The sequence below is a fragment of the Ammospiza nelsoni genome, chromosome 2, assembly GCF_027579445.1.
Source record: "Ammospiza nelsoni isolate bAmmNel1 chromosome 2, bAmmNel1.pri, whole genome shotgun sequence".
Taxonomy (NCBI): Eukaryota; Metazoa; Chordata; class Aves; order Passeriformes; family Passerellidae; genus Ammospiza; species Ammospiza nelsoni.
Genome location: NC_080634.1, coordinates 114,288,288 through 114,303,963, shown reverse-complemented (window position 1 = coordinate 114,303,963; position 15,676 = coordinate 114,288,288). Strand labels below are relative to the sequence as shown.

Genomic DNA, 15,676 nt, shown 5'->3' with positions numbered 1-15,676 from the left:
ATGGTTTCCTGTCCTGTATTTGAGATTCTGTCCCATTTGAAGCTCAGAGGGAGATGAAGTTTTCTAGTGCTATACTGAGTTAACCTGCCCAGGATTTGCCCTGATTTTGGGCTCTAGCAATAGGAGAATTACAGCCTCTTTCACCAAGAATAATTCAACCTCTCCAAGGTGCACCAGAATTGCATTAAACCTGCTGCAGTGACCTCAGGCATCACCTCCTCCAGGTGTTGCCAACCACTGCAGAGAGGACCATGTGCAGCTGTCTCACCCCTGCAGTTCACAGCTGGAAAATTACAGAGCAGTTTGCCTGTAAAAAATGAGTGATGGTAAGAACCCTCCTTCATCAGGGGGTTAAAGTGGCACTGTGCTGTGCATTGGAGCAGCTGAGGTGGGTGCTGTGGAGCAGAGATCCCTGGCAGAGGGCTGGGATGGACAAGAGAGGGCAGTAATGTTTTAGGCTGCCACAGCTGAACCTGCTCCAGGATGTTTATCCATCAGAGCCCTGGCTCCACGTGGGTAGGGACAGAGTTGGATGGAACTGTGGCTGCAGGAGCTCAGGTTCTCCTGATGAGTGAACACAGAACTTTGTGGAATTATGAGATCACAGATATATTCACCCATTTCATTCTTGCTTGTCTTGTCTTTGGGAGAAGCTCAAAACTGAAGGGTTTTGTTGAAAGTTGCAATGGAAAATTAATAGCTTTGTTTGCTGAAGAAGTCTAATTTCCATCTTGGAAAGGAGAGAATTTGTCTGTCATTGGTCCATCCAGGTCAGTAGTCTGGCTTATAATGGATTTCCCTGCTGAAGGATTTGCAGTCAACACAGTGGCTGGTATTTCCTCGTTCACTTCTGTGTCATTCAGGATTCCAGTTCTCTTTTCTCTCTATTTACACCACCTCTGACAGCTGTGGCAAGAAGGTTCACAGGTCAGTTTTGGATTATGAGGGGGGAAACCACTTCTGATTGTTTGTTGTACACCCATCATAATTTTCTGACATCCTCTCTGGTTTTCCTGCTGTGAGTGATGACTTATTTTTCTGAAAGCACCTTCAAGTCAATAATTTCTAGTTATCTTTGGGGCAGTGGTTTGTTTTTAGAGGCTCTCTTTCTGACAGGTGATGGTCATAGTTGTAGGATGGTAGCAGGAAGGAATTTCTGGAAGTCATTCTGTCAGTGATGGATGATTCCATAAGACACTGAAAGAGGGGCATGCCATGAAATCAGCTTTGCTATCTAGGGAGAAATTCAGCTTGTGATTAAAAATACATTATCATTTCTCCCCCTTTTCCCCCTGACATTAGTCCATCAATATCAGGTTATTATATAGAAGATGACCTTTGGAGAGGGAACCAAGCTGTGGAACCAGGGATTTAAAGATATTAATGCTTACTATAGTGAGGAAGAAAGCTGACCAGAAAATAGTTTCAGTAGTTTTAATAAATTATTTAAGAATAAGGAAAGAAGGGGTGGAGGAAATAAAAGGGAATGAAATGTTCTCCTTGTGAGATGATGCTGAAGATGGAGTTGTGAATGGCCACTTTAGAGTCTTGTAGGCCTTGGTTGTTGGAGCACTGAGAATATTTTCAAAGCTGTGGTATCACAAAGTAGCTAATGGAAACATGGGTTTGAAGGTTATATTGAATTCAGTACAAGATACTGTGCAAGAAAGAAACTGTGTGTTTAAGTGCATGCACGTTTATATTTAATTGCAGGACTTTTGAAATGGAAAAACACTTGTGAGTGTATGCTTGAATGTGACTCTCATCCTCAATGTACTGCCTAAATCTGTTTGTTCCATTTTAGAAGACATCAGAAAAGCAATTTGATACAGCTTGTAGTGTCCAGTACATGATGTTTTTTATATATATATATCTCAATACATTTTTTTTCCAAGTGAGAGAGGTGAGGATCTCAAGTGGGAAGAGTTTCTCTCTCATTGTTTGGGGCTCAGGTACCTCTTTGCCAGCAGCAGTACAATAAACAGTGCCAGATCAAAGCCTGCTTTCAGATCCTGTTCTCTTGCATAACACTGCTGTGCTTCAGTCTTGAAGCAGAAATTATTCTCTTACCAGTTGCACTCGTTAATTCTTGGAACTTTGACCTCGGTTTTATCAGTTTAACTAAAATGTCTGCATGAGAGCTGCTGTACACAGGCAGTGAAAAAGGCAAAGATCCTTTTGATAGCCCATGGAGGAAGTTTTCAAGAATTGCTTCAGGACCAGAGAATGTTCCAAGGAGCAGCTCAACTTGTGTTGCATTGGTTTTAGGGGTCCCTTTGTTGTGGGATAATGGGAGGCAGGATGAGATTCTGCTCCTGACTTGCTGAGCTTTTTTTAATGAACACTTTTTATTGCCATAGTTGCATGTGTGGATTTTAATGAAAACAAAATGGCTAATGTTGTTATTTTAAATGTAACAGTATTTGTTTTATAGGTATGCAGAAATGTTATGGTAATTTTTTATACTTTACTTCCCCCCAGCCCTGTAATTCACAGTAACACCTTCCCCACCAGCACTGACAGCTGAACCACCTGATTTTGGTGATATTTTCATAGACCCTTTGATTATTTAGATGGAGCAACTACAGAACCAGTCAGAGGTAAAGAAAGCTGGTAATTTGTCATAATAGGGCTTCCTCAAGCATGTAGGTTTATTGTCCCCAAAAACTTCTCCCAGAGATTTGCTGTTCTCAGGGGTTCAAGCCTGAACTTACACTTGACCAGCTGTTTGCTCTGGTTTCAGCAGCCTTTTTTGCCTGAAGTGGTTTGTTTTCCTTCCTAGTGGTTGTCTTTACTGTCTTATGAGGAGCAATTGTATTCCAAATCCTGTGGCTCCATTCTTCATGGCCATGGTGCCTGTGGTGTTAACACCTCAATGCACTTCATGTTCAGATTGCTTCCCAGCTTTGTCACCAGCTGCCAAAATTACTCTTTTTTTTTTTTTTTTATGCAAGCCATTAATCAGTTAAAAATGAACCAGAAGATTGATTGTCAGGGTTTGTCTTTTCATCAGTTACTTCAAGAAGCCTTTTCATAGAAGATTTTTCTTTCTGTGCTGTCAGGCACATCTCTTTTGGGCAGAATCTTTACTGCTGTCACAATTCCTCTGTCTCCAGGTTTACACTTTTAATGTGATACCACATGGAAAAGTGTGTTTGTTGAATATCCAGATAGCTGAGACTTACTTGTATTTATTTTAAACACATTCCCAATAACCAACCTGTCTTCTTATGATCTCCTTGTAGCTTCATGTTCTGGTTCTTCTTTGTCAGTCTTTGCTGAAATCTCGCGTGCTGTTGATGAGTTCTGTAGCCTTTCTTACATGTGGCAAGTTTGTGAAAGTACTGGCACTAAAATCTTGAAATAAATCTGCATCTTCTGCATTTTTAGAGATTTAAGTATAGTTGACTTGAGTGAGCAGTTGCATGTGTTGGTTTTGTTGGAGGATTTAGAAAGCAAAAAGTTGCAAAAAGCACTGTGTGTTTTTCAAATATTTGCCTGGTCGTGTTTTCCTTCTCTTGAGTGGCAGTGGTGGGAGGTGATGCCCTTCCAAAACCCAGAAAATGTGTTTTGACATAAAACTGGCCTTGGACAATGTCCCAGCCTGCGTGGATGGCACTGACTGTGTGCAGAACAAAAGCTGAGCTGGGTGGGTGGGAGTGTGCAGGGTAGCTGGTGTTTCCTGGCACAGTTTGATTTCTAGAGCACAGTTTCATCTGAAATAGGATGGAATGGAGCAGTTTTCCACTGGCATCATGTCCAGGGTCAGCATGAACCTGCCTGCCTGGTCCCTATTGCTGTTCCTCTGCTAACACTGTCACAGAATTCTTTAAGTGTCTGAGTGTTCCATCACTGCTTACATCCTCTGGCAGGTCCTGCTGGGTGTCCTAATCAAATGTTTATATTTGCAGACTCTGCATCCTGGTTAAAATAAGTTATAAATGAAGTGATCCATGTGAGAGGAGCGCTCTTTGTTCCAACAACTTGCTAGAGGAGTGGTGGGTTATAGAAATGCTTTGTGTTGGCTTTTGTGATACATTAACTTGCTGGGCACACGTTTAGAGAACCTTTTTTCTTTTTTTTTAAAGGAAAAACTGGTTTGCAGTCTGGTAAATCTGAGTGTCTTCAGGGCTTTTCTCATTTTTGAAGTTTGGGTTGTAGATTTCTGCATGAAACTTTCATGGTGTGAGGCTTGTGAAATTAGATAACATGCTTTAAACAAGCCACCTCTGGGTAAAGTACATCTCTAATTACTGAGACTAAATTATGTGGAAAGTGAGCTTGTGTCTGAAGTAAATCTCCAGTTCAGTAACATAAAATTAAATAATGATTAGCTTAATTGCTTGAGGATCATAAAAAACACTCTTAATAAAATATAGGGATTAATTGTGTGTTCTCAGAGCAGATAATTGCTTCTGCTTCATTTTCAGTAACTTCTCTCAAGACAGGGTTTGGAGGTAAGAGAAATAAAATAACCTTTTGTTATGCTGATTAGTAAAGCCAGGAAAAGTAGGCTAGTTCTTATGTATGCAAGCCCTTGCTCCTGTCTGAACAGAAGCTGCAATTTCACTATTAGTGGCAAATTTAGAACACTTGCTTTTAATTTCATAGGTGTGTGCCAGTTAGTCCCTCTGAAAGCAATAGTACCTGTGGAGCTGAGTGTAGTAATATATATGTGAAGAAAGATCAAGTAGGGTTTCTTCCTTCAGAGAAAGGAAAAAGACTCATAATTTTACTAAGAACTGTTTGGGTTATTCATTACCTGGGTTGTCAGCTGCTTGTTTGCATTGCATTTTGCTTCTAAACAAAATACATTTTACCTTCATTCACTGGAGAATGTCTTTTTTGCTTATAGGCAAATGAGAAAGCAAATCTCTTGAGACATAAGCAGTGGTACTTCCCTGGAGGGAGGAGATGGGAATTCTCCTGTTGCTCTGAGTGTTGCCAGGTGCCAGAAGTGGGCCCCAGTGGCGGTGGTAAGAAAGAAATCTTCCCCCACGTTTCTGTATTTGTGCTTTGTCTGTAGCAATGTGCTTTTGGGAGGGGGAAAAAACTGGGTGTGCAAATCCTGTTCTTTTCATGGAGCTGCATGAACTGCTGGGAGAGGTGTCAGATGTCTCCCACTCTGGAGAATTTTAGTTTAGGAATGAAATCAGCACTTGAGATTGTTGCTGCTGCTGTCTCATGTGTGTTGTATTATTGCAACAGAGATTTAACCATGAATAAACCTACCAGGGACTATAGAAATACTTATCTGTCTCCTCCTTCCTTAAATGTAGAAGGGGAATTATGTCCTTACAGTGCTTGAAGGGCCTCCTTGATGGGGTTCATAGAAATCTCATCAATGCTGGCTGGGGTCATCCTAGGCTGCCTTGAATCTGAACATCTTGAAATTTTATCCAATAACTGGCTATGAAAATGTTAAGTATCTCAGCAAGCTTCCTATTTTTTGTCTTTTTTTTGCAGTCTGTCCTACAAACAGTGACAGGGAAAGTGGAAAGCTGCTGAGACCCTGCTGATACAGCAGCAGAGCAGTTTTTTTTCAGGACAAAATCTTAAAACCTGTGGTTACTGTCAGATGTTGACATTTTAATGGTGATCTCTGGTACTCTGTCCCTTTAGGGGCTATTAGTAGATTTTTTTGGTAAGCAAATAATTTAATCTTGGTGGTTTTGCAAAGACTTAAATTATTGCTTTGGTGTTTTATCACCTTTCAAGGTCTATTGTAGGCTTAGTAGTCTCCCTAAAAATGGTAATTTCTGTGAGATATTTCTCAGAGCTGTTTTGCACATTCTGGAACAGCCACAATCTGTGTTCAGGGCATGCTCTGACGCTGTGTAAAGTTACATCCCTTTAAGAGGTACATTTTCCTGCTGTAGAGGAAGTGAAAGCATTGATTCCAGCTCATTAGGTGGGCAAACAGACACTTCCTGCAAGCCCAAAATATCCTTGGGTCAAAAATTTTACCCCCAAAATTAGCTATAACAGCTGAACCAGGCTGGGTGCCTGCAGCTTTGGTGTGTGGAGGGACACCCAGGAGTTGATTTATTAAAGCAGCCTTGTCCCAGTATCATGGTGACCAGCTGCTTTCAAAACTGGTTGTGTAAAATGTTTTTGCCTGTTCTTGTTGACACTGGTCAACAAGGGGCAATGCCCCAAAAACACAAGAAAGCCCTTTTTTATCTGGTTGCTGTTTTGTAGGATAGTTTTCATCTTACATGGCTGCAATCTTTGCTTTTCTTCTTTGTGTGTAAGGCTTGAAAAGGCCATTGATGAGTTACTGAGAAGCTAAAACATGCTGGGGTTGGGGGGGGACAATATTTTGGATTGTGACATCTCTAGAAATCTCAAGCTGTGCTTCTGTTCAGAGGAGAAAATCTGAGTTTCTCATACTCAGGCCTGCAGGAGGCCAGGCCTGTTATCTGTGTGGTGCTGCCTGGGTGTCTTGTCTTGGGTCACTAGAAGCTGAAACGAGGAATAATCTGGAAATTAAATGTTCTGAGTGAAGTGAATGGCCATGCTGGAAACTGCATGGATTGAATAATAATGAATAATTCCTTGAATAATTCCTTCAGCCTTCACCTTCCTGATTGTCACCCAGATGATGAGAGGGCTGGAACACCTCCACTGTGAGGAAAGTTGAGAGAATTGGGGTTGTTCAATCTGGAAAAGAGAAGGTGATTTTATTGTGGCTTTCCAGTGCCTAAAGAGAGCTGGAAAGAGAAAGAAAGATGGAGAGAGACTCTTTACAAGGGTCTGGAGTGACAGGACAAGAGAGAATGGCTTCAAACTGAGAGGGAGTAGGGTTAGATCAGATATTGGGAAGAAATTCTTCCCTGTGAGGGTGGTGAGGCCCTGGCACAGGGTGCCCAGAGAATTTGTGAATGTTCCATGCCTGGAAGTGTTCAAGGCCAGGTTGGATGGGGCTCTCAGCAAGCTGGGATAGAGGCAGGAGTCCCTGCCCATGGCAGGGGGGTTGGAACTGGATGATCTTTAAGGTCACATCCAGCCCAAACCATCCTGTGATTCTGTGATCTGTCACCTGCTGCTGTTGTCCTTACTGTGTGTCTTACGGGGGAAGGGGGGGGATTTGTCTCTCTGACTTGTCAAGTTTATAATTTGTAGAAATTTCTGGAAAAGTCAATTTTCATAAAAACTTATTTGGGACCACAAAGAGGAAAACAAAGTAATCTTTGGATTCATCAGGCTAGACCTGAGAGCAGCTGACAAAAGCAGTCATGGCAGTCACAGTTTCAAGAGTTTCTACAGTTCAAGCAAGGTGAAATGTAAATTATATGGGAAGACCAGGTACAGTTCCTGTTTTCATATTTAATTTACCAGTGTGGAGGCTGTGGTGAGGTTTCAATCCTGTAAGACAGGCCTCTCCCCTGGCAGAGTGATGCTCTGAGAAGCTGCTCCCAGAGGTGTGATCCCTGCTGTTAGTCTGGTTTTTAGGCAGAGTCAGTTTTGTACAACTTGCAGAAATAATGTTCTCTCCTATCTGTTTCTAATAAAAAGGCACTGAGTTGTTGCACCTTTAATTTGGAGGAAGGGAGCATGACAGTGGTTTTTTTTTTTCTGTGGCACTCACTTTTACTCTTCAAAAACTGCACCACATTAAGCTTTGAACCTCTTTTTGAAGGAAAACCAGCCTTGCTGAACAATTCTGGATATGTTTATGGCTGGAACCCAGCACTGTTCAGCCCTGCCAGGGTGGTGACTGCTCTGGGCCAGCACAGGATCCATTCCAGCTGGAGGTATCTGCTGGTGGAGCTCAAGGACCGAACTTGATCTCCTGGGGGTGTTTATTTTGAGAAGAAAAAAGTAATCCAAACTGAAAGTGCTTTCTTAGAAGCCATAATGGCATTTACTCTTTCATAATTGTTTTGAAAATGTCAAAGTTGCTGTGGGAGCAGTTGTTTTCACACGTGGATGTTGTGAAGGCCTCACATTCAGCACCTTTGGCAGTACTTTCCAAAGCAGCAGAAAGCACAGATTTAAATACAAATACTGTCACAGGATGTGCTTCAGGACAATATTACTGTGCCTCAGCAGCAAGGCCACTTTTGATTCAAGGCTTCATTTGCCCAATCTCTGCACCTGTGTCTCCCTTTGGAAAGAGCCTCCCTTTTCTCCTTGGTTGTGGTGTTCAGGTTTTGTTGTAGTTGAGATGGAGACAATACAAAGCAACACACTCCATTTTCAGAAGGCTTCAAACAGTTTTTATTATGGCATGCATGCTTTTTATACATTCTTACAAAACTATAAGTTTACACTTTACTCCTTGGTCATGAGAGACAAACAAAGTGCTCATTGGAATAGGCAGTTGCAGGTTTCTCTTATTTATCCTTCTTGGTTTCTATGTCAATGACCTTGGTAGAAAATTCTTTCAGGGGTAAACTTGGATCCTCTTATCAAACTTCTCTCTGGCTCACAGAGGTAGCTGTAAAACCTCTTCCACAAAGTTTAATGGGATTAGTGATGCCCAAGAGTCAGTCAGCCGGAGACTGAGGAGTTAAAGATTGCACAACCAAATTGTGAGTGCAAAGGGCTGATAAGGGACACCCTCCAAAAGCTGAACAAGGCCTCTCCTGAGGGATGCATGGAAAGGACAGAGGGAGGAGGCTCAGGGCAGTGTGAGCTGGTGATGGGGCTGCTGGGCCCTTGTGGCACTGCAGGACCTGGGGCATTTTGCAGGTCCCTTCTTTGCCATGGCTTTGTGAGCTTCAAACTTGTTCACTCCAAAGTCATCTGGATACTTTGGATCCATGTTGCAAGATGGGAACAAAATGCCTAAGCATCACCTTGTGCAGTTCCTTTTCCTGTGCTGAAGATGAAATAATGCCTCTCATTACTGTCCTGTGTGCCCTGGGTTAACTATTCCCTAATGTCTGCTGAAATTATCTGCTTTATAAAATACAAAACACCTCAAAACACAACCCAAACCTAAAAAAACCCCTCAAACCCAACATCTTAGCTTAAGATATATCTTGTTGGTAGAGATGTGGGATGAGTAATAACTGTAGAGGCAGTTATACAAGCAAACCTTGAGGACATGCTGACCTTAAGCTTGAGTTTAGAGTGAGCCTGTAGTAGTGCCTGGGAGGAGAGAATTATGAGCACTCAGGCATAGAAAAAAACTCCCAGTTGCCTGGAAGTAATGAACTTACTGACAGTAAAATACTTCTGATTAAGGCAGTGACGTTTCAATTATTCCAGTTATTTAGAAATCTGGTTTATTACAGTTAAGGTAAAAAGAATTTAAATAGAACTAATAAAAAGTAGTTTGTGTTTAATGGGCTTAAAAGTGAACAAAATCTGCAGATTCAAGAAGTAATTATACATTGCTGAGTAAATAGCATGAAGTTTTTTGTTCTAGGTCTTGATTGGGGAAATATTGATTCTTTCAGATTGGTTCTGGTAAATAGATCAGGCTGCCTGTTTGTTTATTTTAAATGAAGCTAGTCTGGTTTGCTAGACTCATTGTCTATAAATGTGTCCTATGTTAACACATTGCGTTGAACTGCAGGCAGTTTGTAATACCCTTGAATATCTGATTTTTTGGGCATATAATTGCACATGAGCTGAGGGTTACTCTGGCAGATAAAAATGAATCATAAGAGCATAAATGCTGCTTCTCAAACTGCTACTCAGCCTGACTGAGGAGCTTTTGAAGAGCAGTGCCAAGCTAGCAGTGGTGACATCCATAATTCCAGTTTGGCACAGAGGGTCTTTTGAATATGAAGCTTTGGTACAGTGAACTCCTCTCTTTACTAATTAGCTTCTAATTTTTCAAGTGATGGGGAGCAGTTTTTGACTTGGCAGTCAAACTGTTCAGAAATGCTGTGAGCTCCAAGAGAAGTGGATGCTCACTTTTATACCAGTAATTTCACATTCTGCATTTCTTCCAGGACTTAATAACTGTTCCAGCAGGAAACAATTTCTGCTTTGGTGTTTTTTTGTGTCTCTGACAGAAGTGGAAGGAATACAGAGCAATGTATGGAGATGCAGAAATTTCCACTCAGGCAGCTGCCCGCCCTTGCTGGGGTTGTGATCACTGAGAGATCTCCTGTGGTCAGATCAGTGTCAGTATTTGGGGCACCTGTAGGACTGAAAAAGGACTGACAGAGGCAGAATATTTGAATGTCCTTTTGTCTGGGTCTGTTAAACATGAGACCATGATAAAGAGAGCATCTGTGGAAACTCCCAAAGTTTCACTATAGGCTGTGTTGCTGTCTGAGCGTTGCTGGTGGAAGGCAAGTGTGGATTTTTAGTGGGCCAGTCATTCCTGGGATTCCTGCAGCCCTCAGTGAAAGGGTATTTAGGTCATGTCTCTCTCAAACATTGCATTAAAAGGCCACTGTTCAGAAGAAGCTGAACAAGGGACACTGAATCGTGACAGGGCTGACCAGTCCTGGATTTGTGATCTTTGTTGGCAGCATATTTCAAACGCTCTGTGTGTTACCAAAGAAGGGTCCCCTGCTCTGCAGAATCCAGATGGCCTAAATTAACTATATGTACTGCTAGAGGCCTATTTAGCAATAGAATGCCAAAGCCACCCGGGAGATGGGAGATAATAAGAAAAGGTGAGAGCTGTAGATGTTTCTTTTCAGGTTTTTGCCTGACATGGATTTTAAAGACAGATGGGATGTTTACAGAGTGGCTGCTGTTCAGTTTCCCAGCTGAATGACCAGCAAAAGCCTGAATTTACACAATGTGCAGCCTTCCCACTTACAAGTTATTTGTTTTGAATTGTGGGCTCCTGCATTTGTAAAGAATTCTGGTTTTAATTTATAAAGATTTCACCACGAGCAAAATGCACATTTATGCACATGCAGTTCAGCTTTGTATTCAAAACATGGTCTTCAAATTCACATAGGAGAAAGATTTTTTTTTCTTTTATGGTGGCTTGTTTGGGGGTTTGAGGGTTTTTCATTGTTGGGTGAAGAGGTCAGTGTAAAGGTTGTGTGGTGAGTGGCTGCTGCCAGTATTGGTACAGAGACCAGGACAGGCTGGTGTGATCTTGACAGAAAACACAGAACAATAAACCTTTGTTCAGCATATATTTGTTTTTGCTATCAGTCTGCTTGATAAGTCTGGTCTATCTTTTTAGGAAAATACCTGCTTTTGTGTATATGCAAAAACAGGTCTGACCACAGGGGTAATTATGGATTCAGGCTGATAACAGCCTTGTGCAATATTTGTCAGTGAAATAATCCAAAAGAAGAACAGATGTCTTATTCAGGAATGAGCACACTGCTGTTGGCAGTCAGGTGACACCCAAGAGAGAAGTTGGATCCCATAGGAGGAAGGGGATGATGTGGGTCCCTGCCCTCTGTACAGCTCTTAATTTCTTGATTTTTCCTCGTTTGGGCTGTGATAGCAGATGCACAGCTCTGTATGAGCAGTGTGAATGCACTGAGCAGGATCCAGCTCCCCATCCTCTGTGATTCAGGCTGCCACTTCAGCTCACTGAACTTTCTGAGAAGCTGTTTGCTGTGTACCTGCTGCATTTTCAGGTCATATTTTTCACCTATTATTTGTTCTTGACTGCAGAACAGTGGGTTTTATCTGAAGTTGCCTTGGTGACAGTCACTCAGCAGAACCCTACTTTGGTGTTGGTTTTTTGCTTCTTTGTCTCCCCTGTGATGAAGATCTGAAACATCTGGATTTGGAAGAATGATGACTTTTGTCTTCCTCACTCTTCACATGGCCTCTGTCTCCTTCCAGGCTTAAACCATGGAAAATTTCATGGTTTAAGAAAAAAAGAAAAAGTACAGACATTTTATGTATATAAAAATGTATAGACAAGGTGTCTTTGTCCATGTGACAAACATCAGCCTGGTGACAGGAGGCTGGTTGGTCTTTATCACTTGTCTCAGATCTGTCAGGAAGATTGGGCACTGTAAAGTCAAAATTGCATGGCATATATCTGTTTCTCAGTTCTAGAGCTGCCTTTCTTCATTGCTGGTAAACTGTGAGCAGTTCCTGGTTTGGAGGTGCATTTGTAGGTGAGATCATGCAAATGCTTTCCTGGGGATTTTTTAGATTTGGTGTAGCAGGGCACTGGCAGGGGAAAACTTTCCTTCTGTCTCTCTTTGGTCTTGCAGCTGTGATTCCCACAGCATGTGGATAGCTCAGGTGTCACCTGAGGCCTTTGCTTTGCCCTGTCCCTCTAACTTATTTATTAATCATAAAAATAATAAATAATCCTATTTAATCTTTTCCATCCTGGCAGTACAGTTCATGGTAGCAAACTCTGGAGCAGAGACATAAATGAACAAAGGGGATGTGCTGAGCCTTGCTCTGTCTCCAAGCTGGCTCTCAGGATGTGTGGCTTTTCCTCTGGATTCACTGGTTCAGGAGATGGTGGCTTTGCTTTTGAGCACACTGGGTCAGGAGGTGGTGGCTTTTTGTCTGGGCACAGTGGCTCAGGAGGTGGTAGCTTTGCCTCTGGAGACATGGATTCAGGAGGTGGTGGCTTTTCCTGTGGACTCACTGGTTCAGGAGGTGGTGGCTTTTCCTCTGGACTCACTGGTTCAGGACATGGTGGCTTTGCTTTTGAGCACACTGGCTCAGGAGGTGATGGCTTTGCCTGTGGGCACACTGGCTCAGGAGGTGGTGGCTTTGTCTCTGGACACATGGATTCAGGACGTGGTGGCTTTTTGTTTGGGCACATGGATTCAAGAGGTGGTGGCTTTGCTTTTGAGCACACTGGGTCAGGAGGTGGTGGCTTTTCCTCAGGACACATGGATTCAGGAGGTGGTGGCTTTGTCTCTGGGCACACTGCTTCAGGAGGTGGTGGCTTTTCTTCTGAATACACAGATTCAGAAGGTGGTGGCTTTACCTCTGGGCATTCAAGAGGTGGTGGCTTTGTCTTTGGGCACATGGATTCAGGAGGTGGTGGCTTTTTCTCTGGACATCCTGGTTCAGGAGGTGGTGGCTTTGCCTCTGGATTCACTGGTTCAAGAGGTGGTGGATTTGCCTCTGGGCATGTGGATTCAGGACATGGTGGCTTTGCTTTTGAGCACACTGGCTCAGGAGGTGGTGGCTTTGCCTGTGGGAACAGTTGTTCAGGAGGTGGTGGCTTTGTCTCTGGACACATGGATTCAGGAGGTGGTGGCTTTTCCTCTGGACTCACTGATACAGGAGATTGTGGCTTTGCCTCTGCCAGGACATGGTGGCTTTGCTTTTGAGCACACTGGTTAAGGAGGTGGTGGCTTTTTCTCTGGACACATGGATTCAGGAGGTGGTGGCTTTGTCTCTGGACACATGGATTCAGGAAGTGGTAGCTTTGCTTTTGAGCACACTGGGTCAGGAGGTGGTGGCTTTTCCCCTGGACTCACTGTTTCAGGCTTTGCCACCAGACAGCCCCAGGAGCTTTCCTGCCCCAGCCTGTTCACTTTCATCAGGGATCCTGCATTACTGTGGATCAGAGAGCAAATCACACTGCTCCTCTTCTGCATCAGGCAGTGTTTAATACCTGAAATTTGAGGCAGCTCAGCACTTCTTGGAAGACAGAGTTTCCATTTCTTCCCAATTAGTGCTCAGCACTTCAAAGGGGAGCTTTGAATCTGGGCAGGGGCTTGCAGGCATGAATATTGTGCTTGCTGATTTTCTGTGTAGCAGCAGTCTGAGGCTTCTCCTTGCTCAGCCACAGCACATTTGCATGCAGACAGATGTCTCCTGGCTGGCTCTCTCTCTGTCATGTGTTTGAGGCTTATTTTTTTTTTTTTTCCCTGCATAGCTTTTCATCCAGAAAGCGAAGTATTTCATTTTCCCTGTGACATCTCACAGGTGAGACTCTTTTGTTTATCCGTTATTTTGCATCCCTGTTTTAACAAGTGATGGGTCCCTGCTACAGAGCATTTTCCAGATTCACCCAATCTGTCTAGCAGGTGGCTCCCTAGGCTTCACAGCTTGGTGTGTAAATGCATTTAACACTCCTGAAGTTTCTTTTGTAGTTTATTTTTATCCGAATACAAAGGATGAATTCCCAATTGTCTTGAAAATTCAACCACTTGGAGTGAAGAGGAGCATTTTATGTAGTCTTAGAGATGAGTAGACATTACTGAGGTTTTTTCTTAATAATCAGAGACTAAGATTGGCAGCATTTTGTAATTACATAACATTGATCTATTTTATACATTGCAAGAGGCCTATTACTCAAATAATTTTGTACTAATAGGGCTTCTGTTAGATAACTCCTTTTCTGTTTGTTATGTAAGGGCTGGTATTATAGAATTGCTGTTTGAATACCAGCACTATAATTTTAGAATAGCTTTTATCATAGAAATACCAAGTAAGCCTTGTTCCAAATATAGGCAATTATTCCAATATCGTAATTATTTTTTTTTCCAAATGAGGCCTCTTGTTAATTGCTACTTTGGGTTCTGTTTTCATTATAAAATCACGATGCTGTCCTGTGCCCAGTCATAATCCATTTTGTGCATTTTCTCTAATGAATGTTGTGCATTGGAAAAGTATTGCTCAGCAGTCCTGGAGACTGGTGATTGAATTTCACCTATGAAAACATTGCAAGTGCCAGTTTGGTGACTCTGCATGTCTGAAACCCTCCTGTCATCTTTGAACTGTGTGTGTGTTTGTCTATTGGGCTTTGGGGTTTATTTTGATGTTTTTTGATATTACCTGATTTCTGCAATTGAGAGCAGAAGCAGTGTGACCAATCTCAAAATGGGATTGGGGGACACAATCAGTAAAAATTCCTTTGGAGCCCACAGAAACTGGTTATTCCTAAGCATGGAATTTAGTTGCAAGCTATTTCCTTCATTGACAAAGATGTAGATGGTAGTAAGACTTTTACCTTGGAGTTGCTTGAGAAATGGGGTTGAGCTGTAAGTGAGGTTGCAAAAGTCCAGATCTGGATTTTGTGCAGGATGTAAGTGGACAGGAGGACCTATTGACTTGGTGCATGGATAGCACCTGAAATTTTCCCTTATTTTATGAATGCTGTGGTGCTTCTATCCTGGTTTTCCACTGGATCCTTACTCACCACACTTTCTGAAGAATGTTGTATTTAATTGGTGTGTGCTTTAAACTCAGAGGCAGCTTTTATGTTCTTATTCTACTCAGCTCTGCTAAATCAGCTAAAAGTTCCTATTTGTCTGTAACTTTAACATTCACAGCCTCCTTTCTTTTTTTTCCTTTTTTGGCCAAATAATTCCAAGCATCGTCTGTTCTTTGAATGTAAAAATGTTCTTTTTTGTTTCATCTTAAGTGATTTTCTGCTCCCTCTTTCAACTTTATTGAAATCTTCCAATGTGACTCTACCTCCAGGGCAGCCAGGGTTTTAAGAGGGTCTTACACCATGACTTTGCTCTCTTTAGTGCTGTTGCTAAAGTTTCATCAAAAAATGGGTGTGTCAGGGACCTGTGGCTACCACTTAAATTTTATTGTTGGTATCTAAGCTAGATTTTGTGTGGAATCTGTTTCTTTAGAGGTCTAACTTTGAGTTATCCTTCATCTTCATAGAGGGCTGTGTTGATAAATGGGAATCACTCTTCAGTCCAGCCGTTGTGTCCTGGTCTCTCTTTACCTGGACTGTCCACATTATGCTGCAGAGCATCAGGATGGGGCTGATGCCTTGTGAATGCTGCCCTAGAGCAGAGACTGGATGGAGCTAAAGAATAAAGTAGTGATTTATTAAGAGGCTCAA

General features: G+C 42.3%; 1 protein-coding gene across 2 annotated transcripts in view; it reads left to right on the top strand.

Annotated features, from left to right (window-relative positions):
* The window catches only part of AGPAT3 (1-acylglycerol-3-phosphate O-acyltransferase 3), a 96,732-nt gene that overhangs the window by 34,418 nt on the left and 46,638 nt on the right, over window positions 1-15,676 (top strand). The window contains exon 2 of one of the 2 annotated variants that reach the window (XM_059493288.1): window positions 4,856-4,976. The exons of the other annotated variant lie outside the window; for it this stretch is intronic. The gene's annotated coding sequence lies outside the window, so the exon portion shown is untranslated. The remainder of the gene's footprint in view (window positions 1-4,855; window positions 4,977-15,676) is intronic. 2 annotated transcript variants of the gene reach the window in all.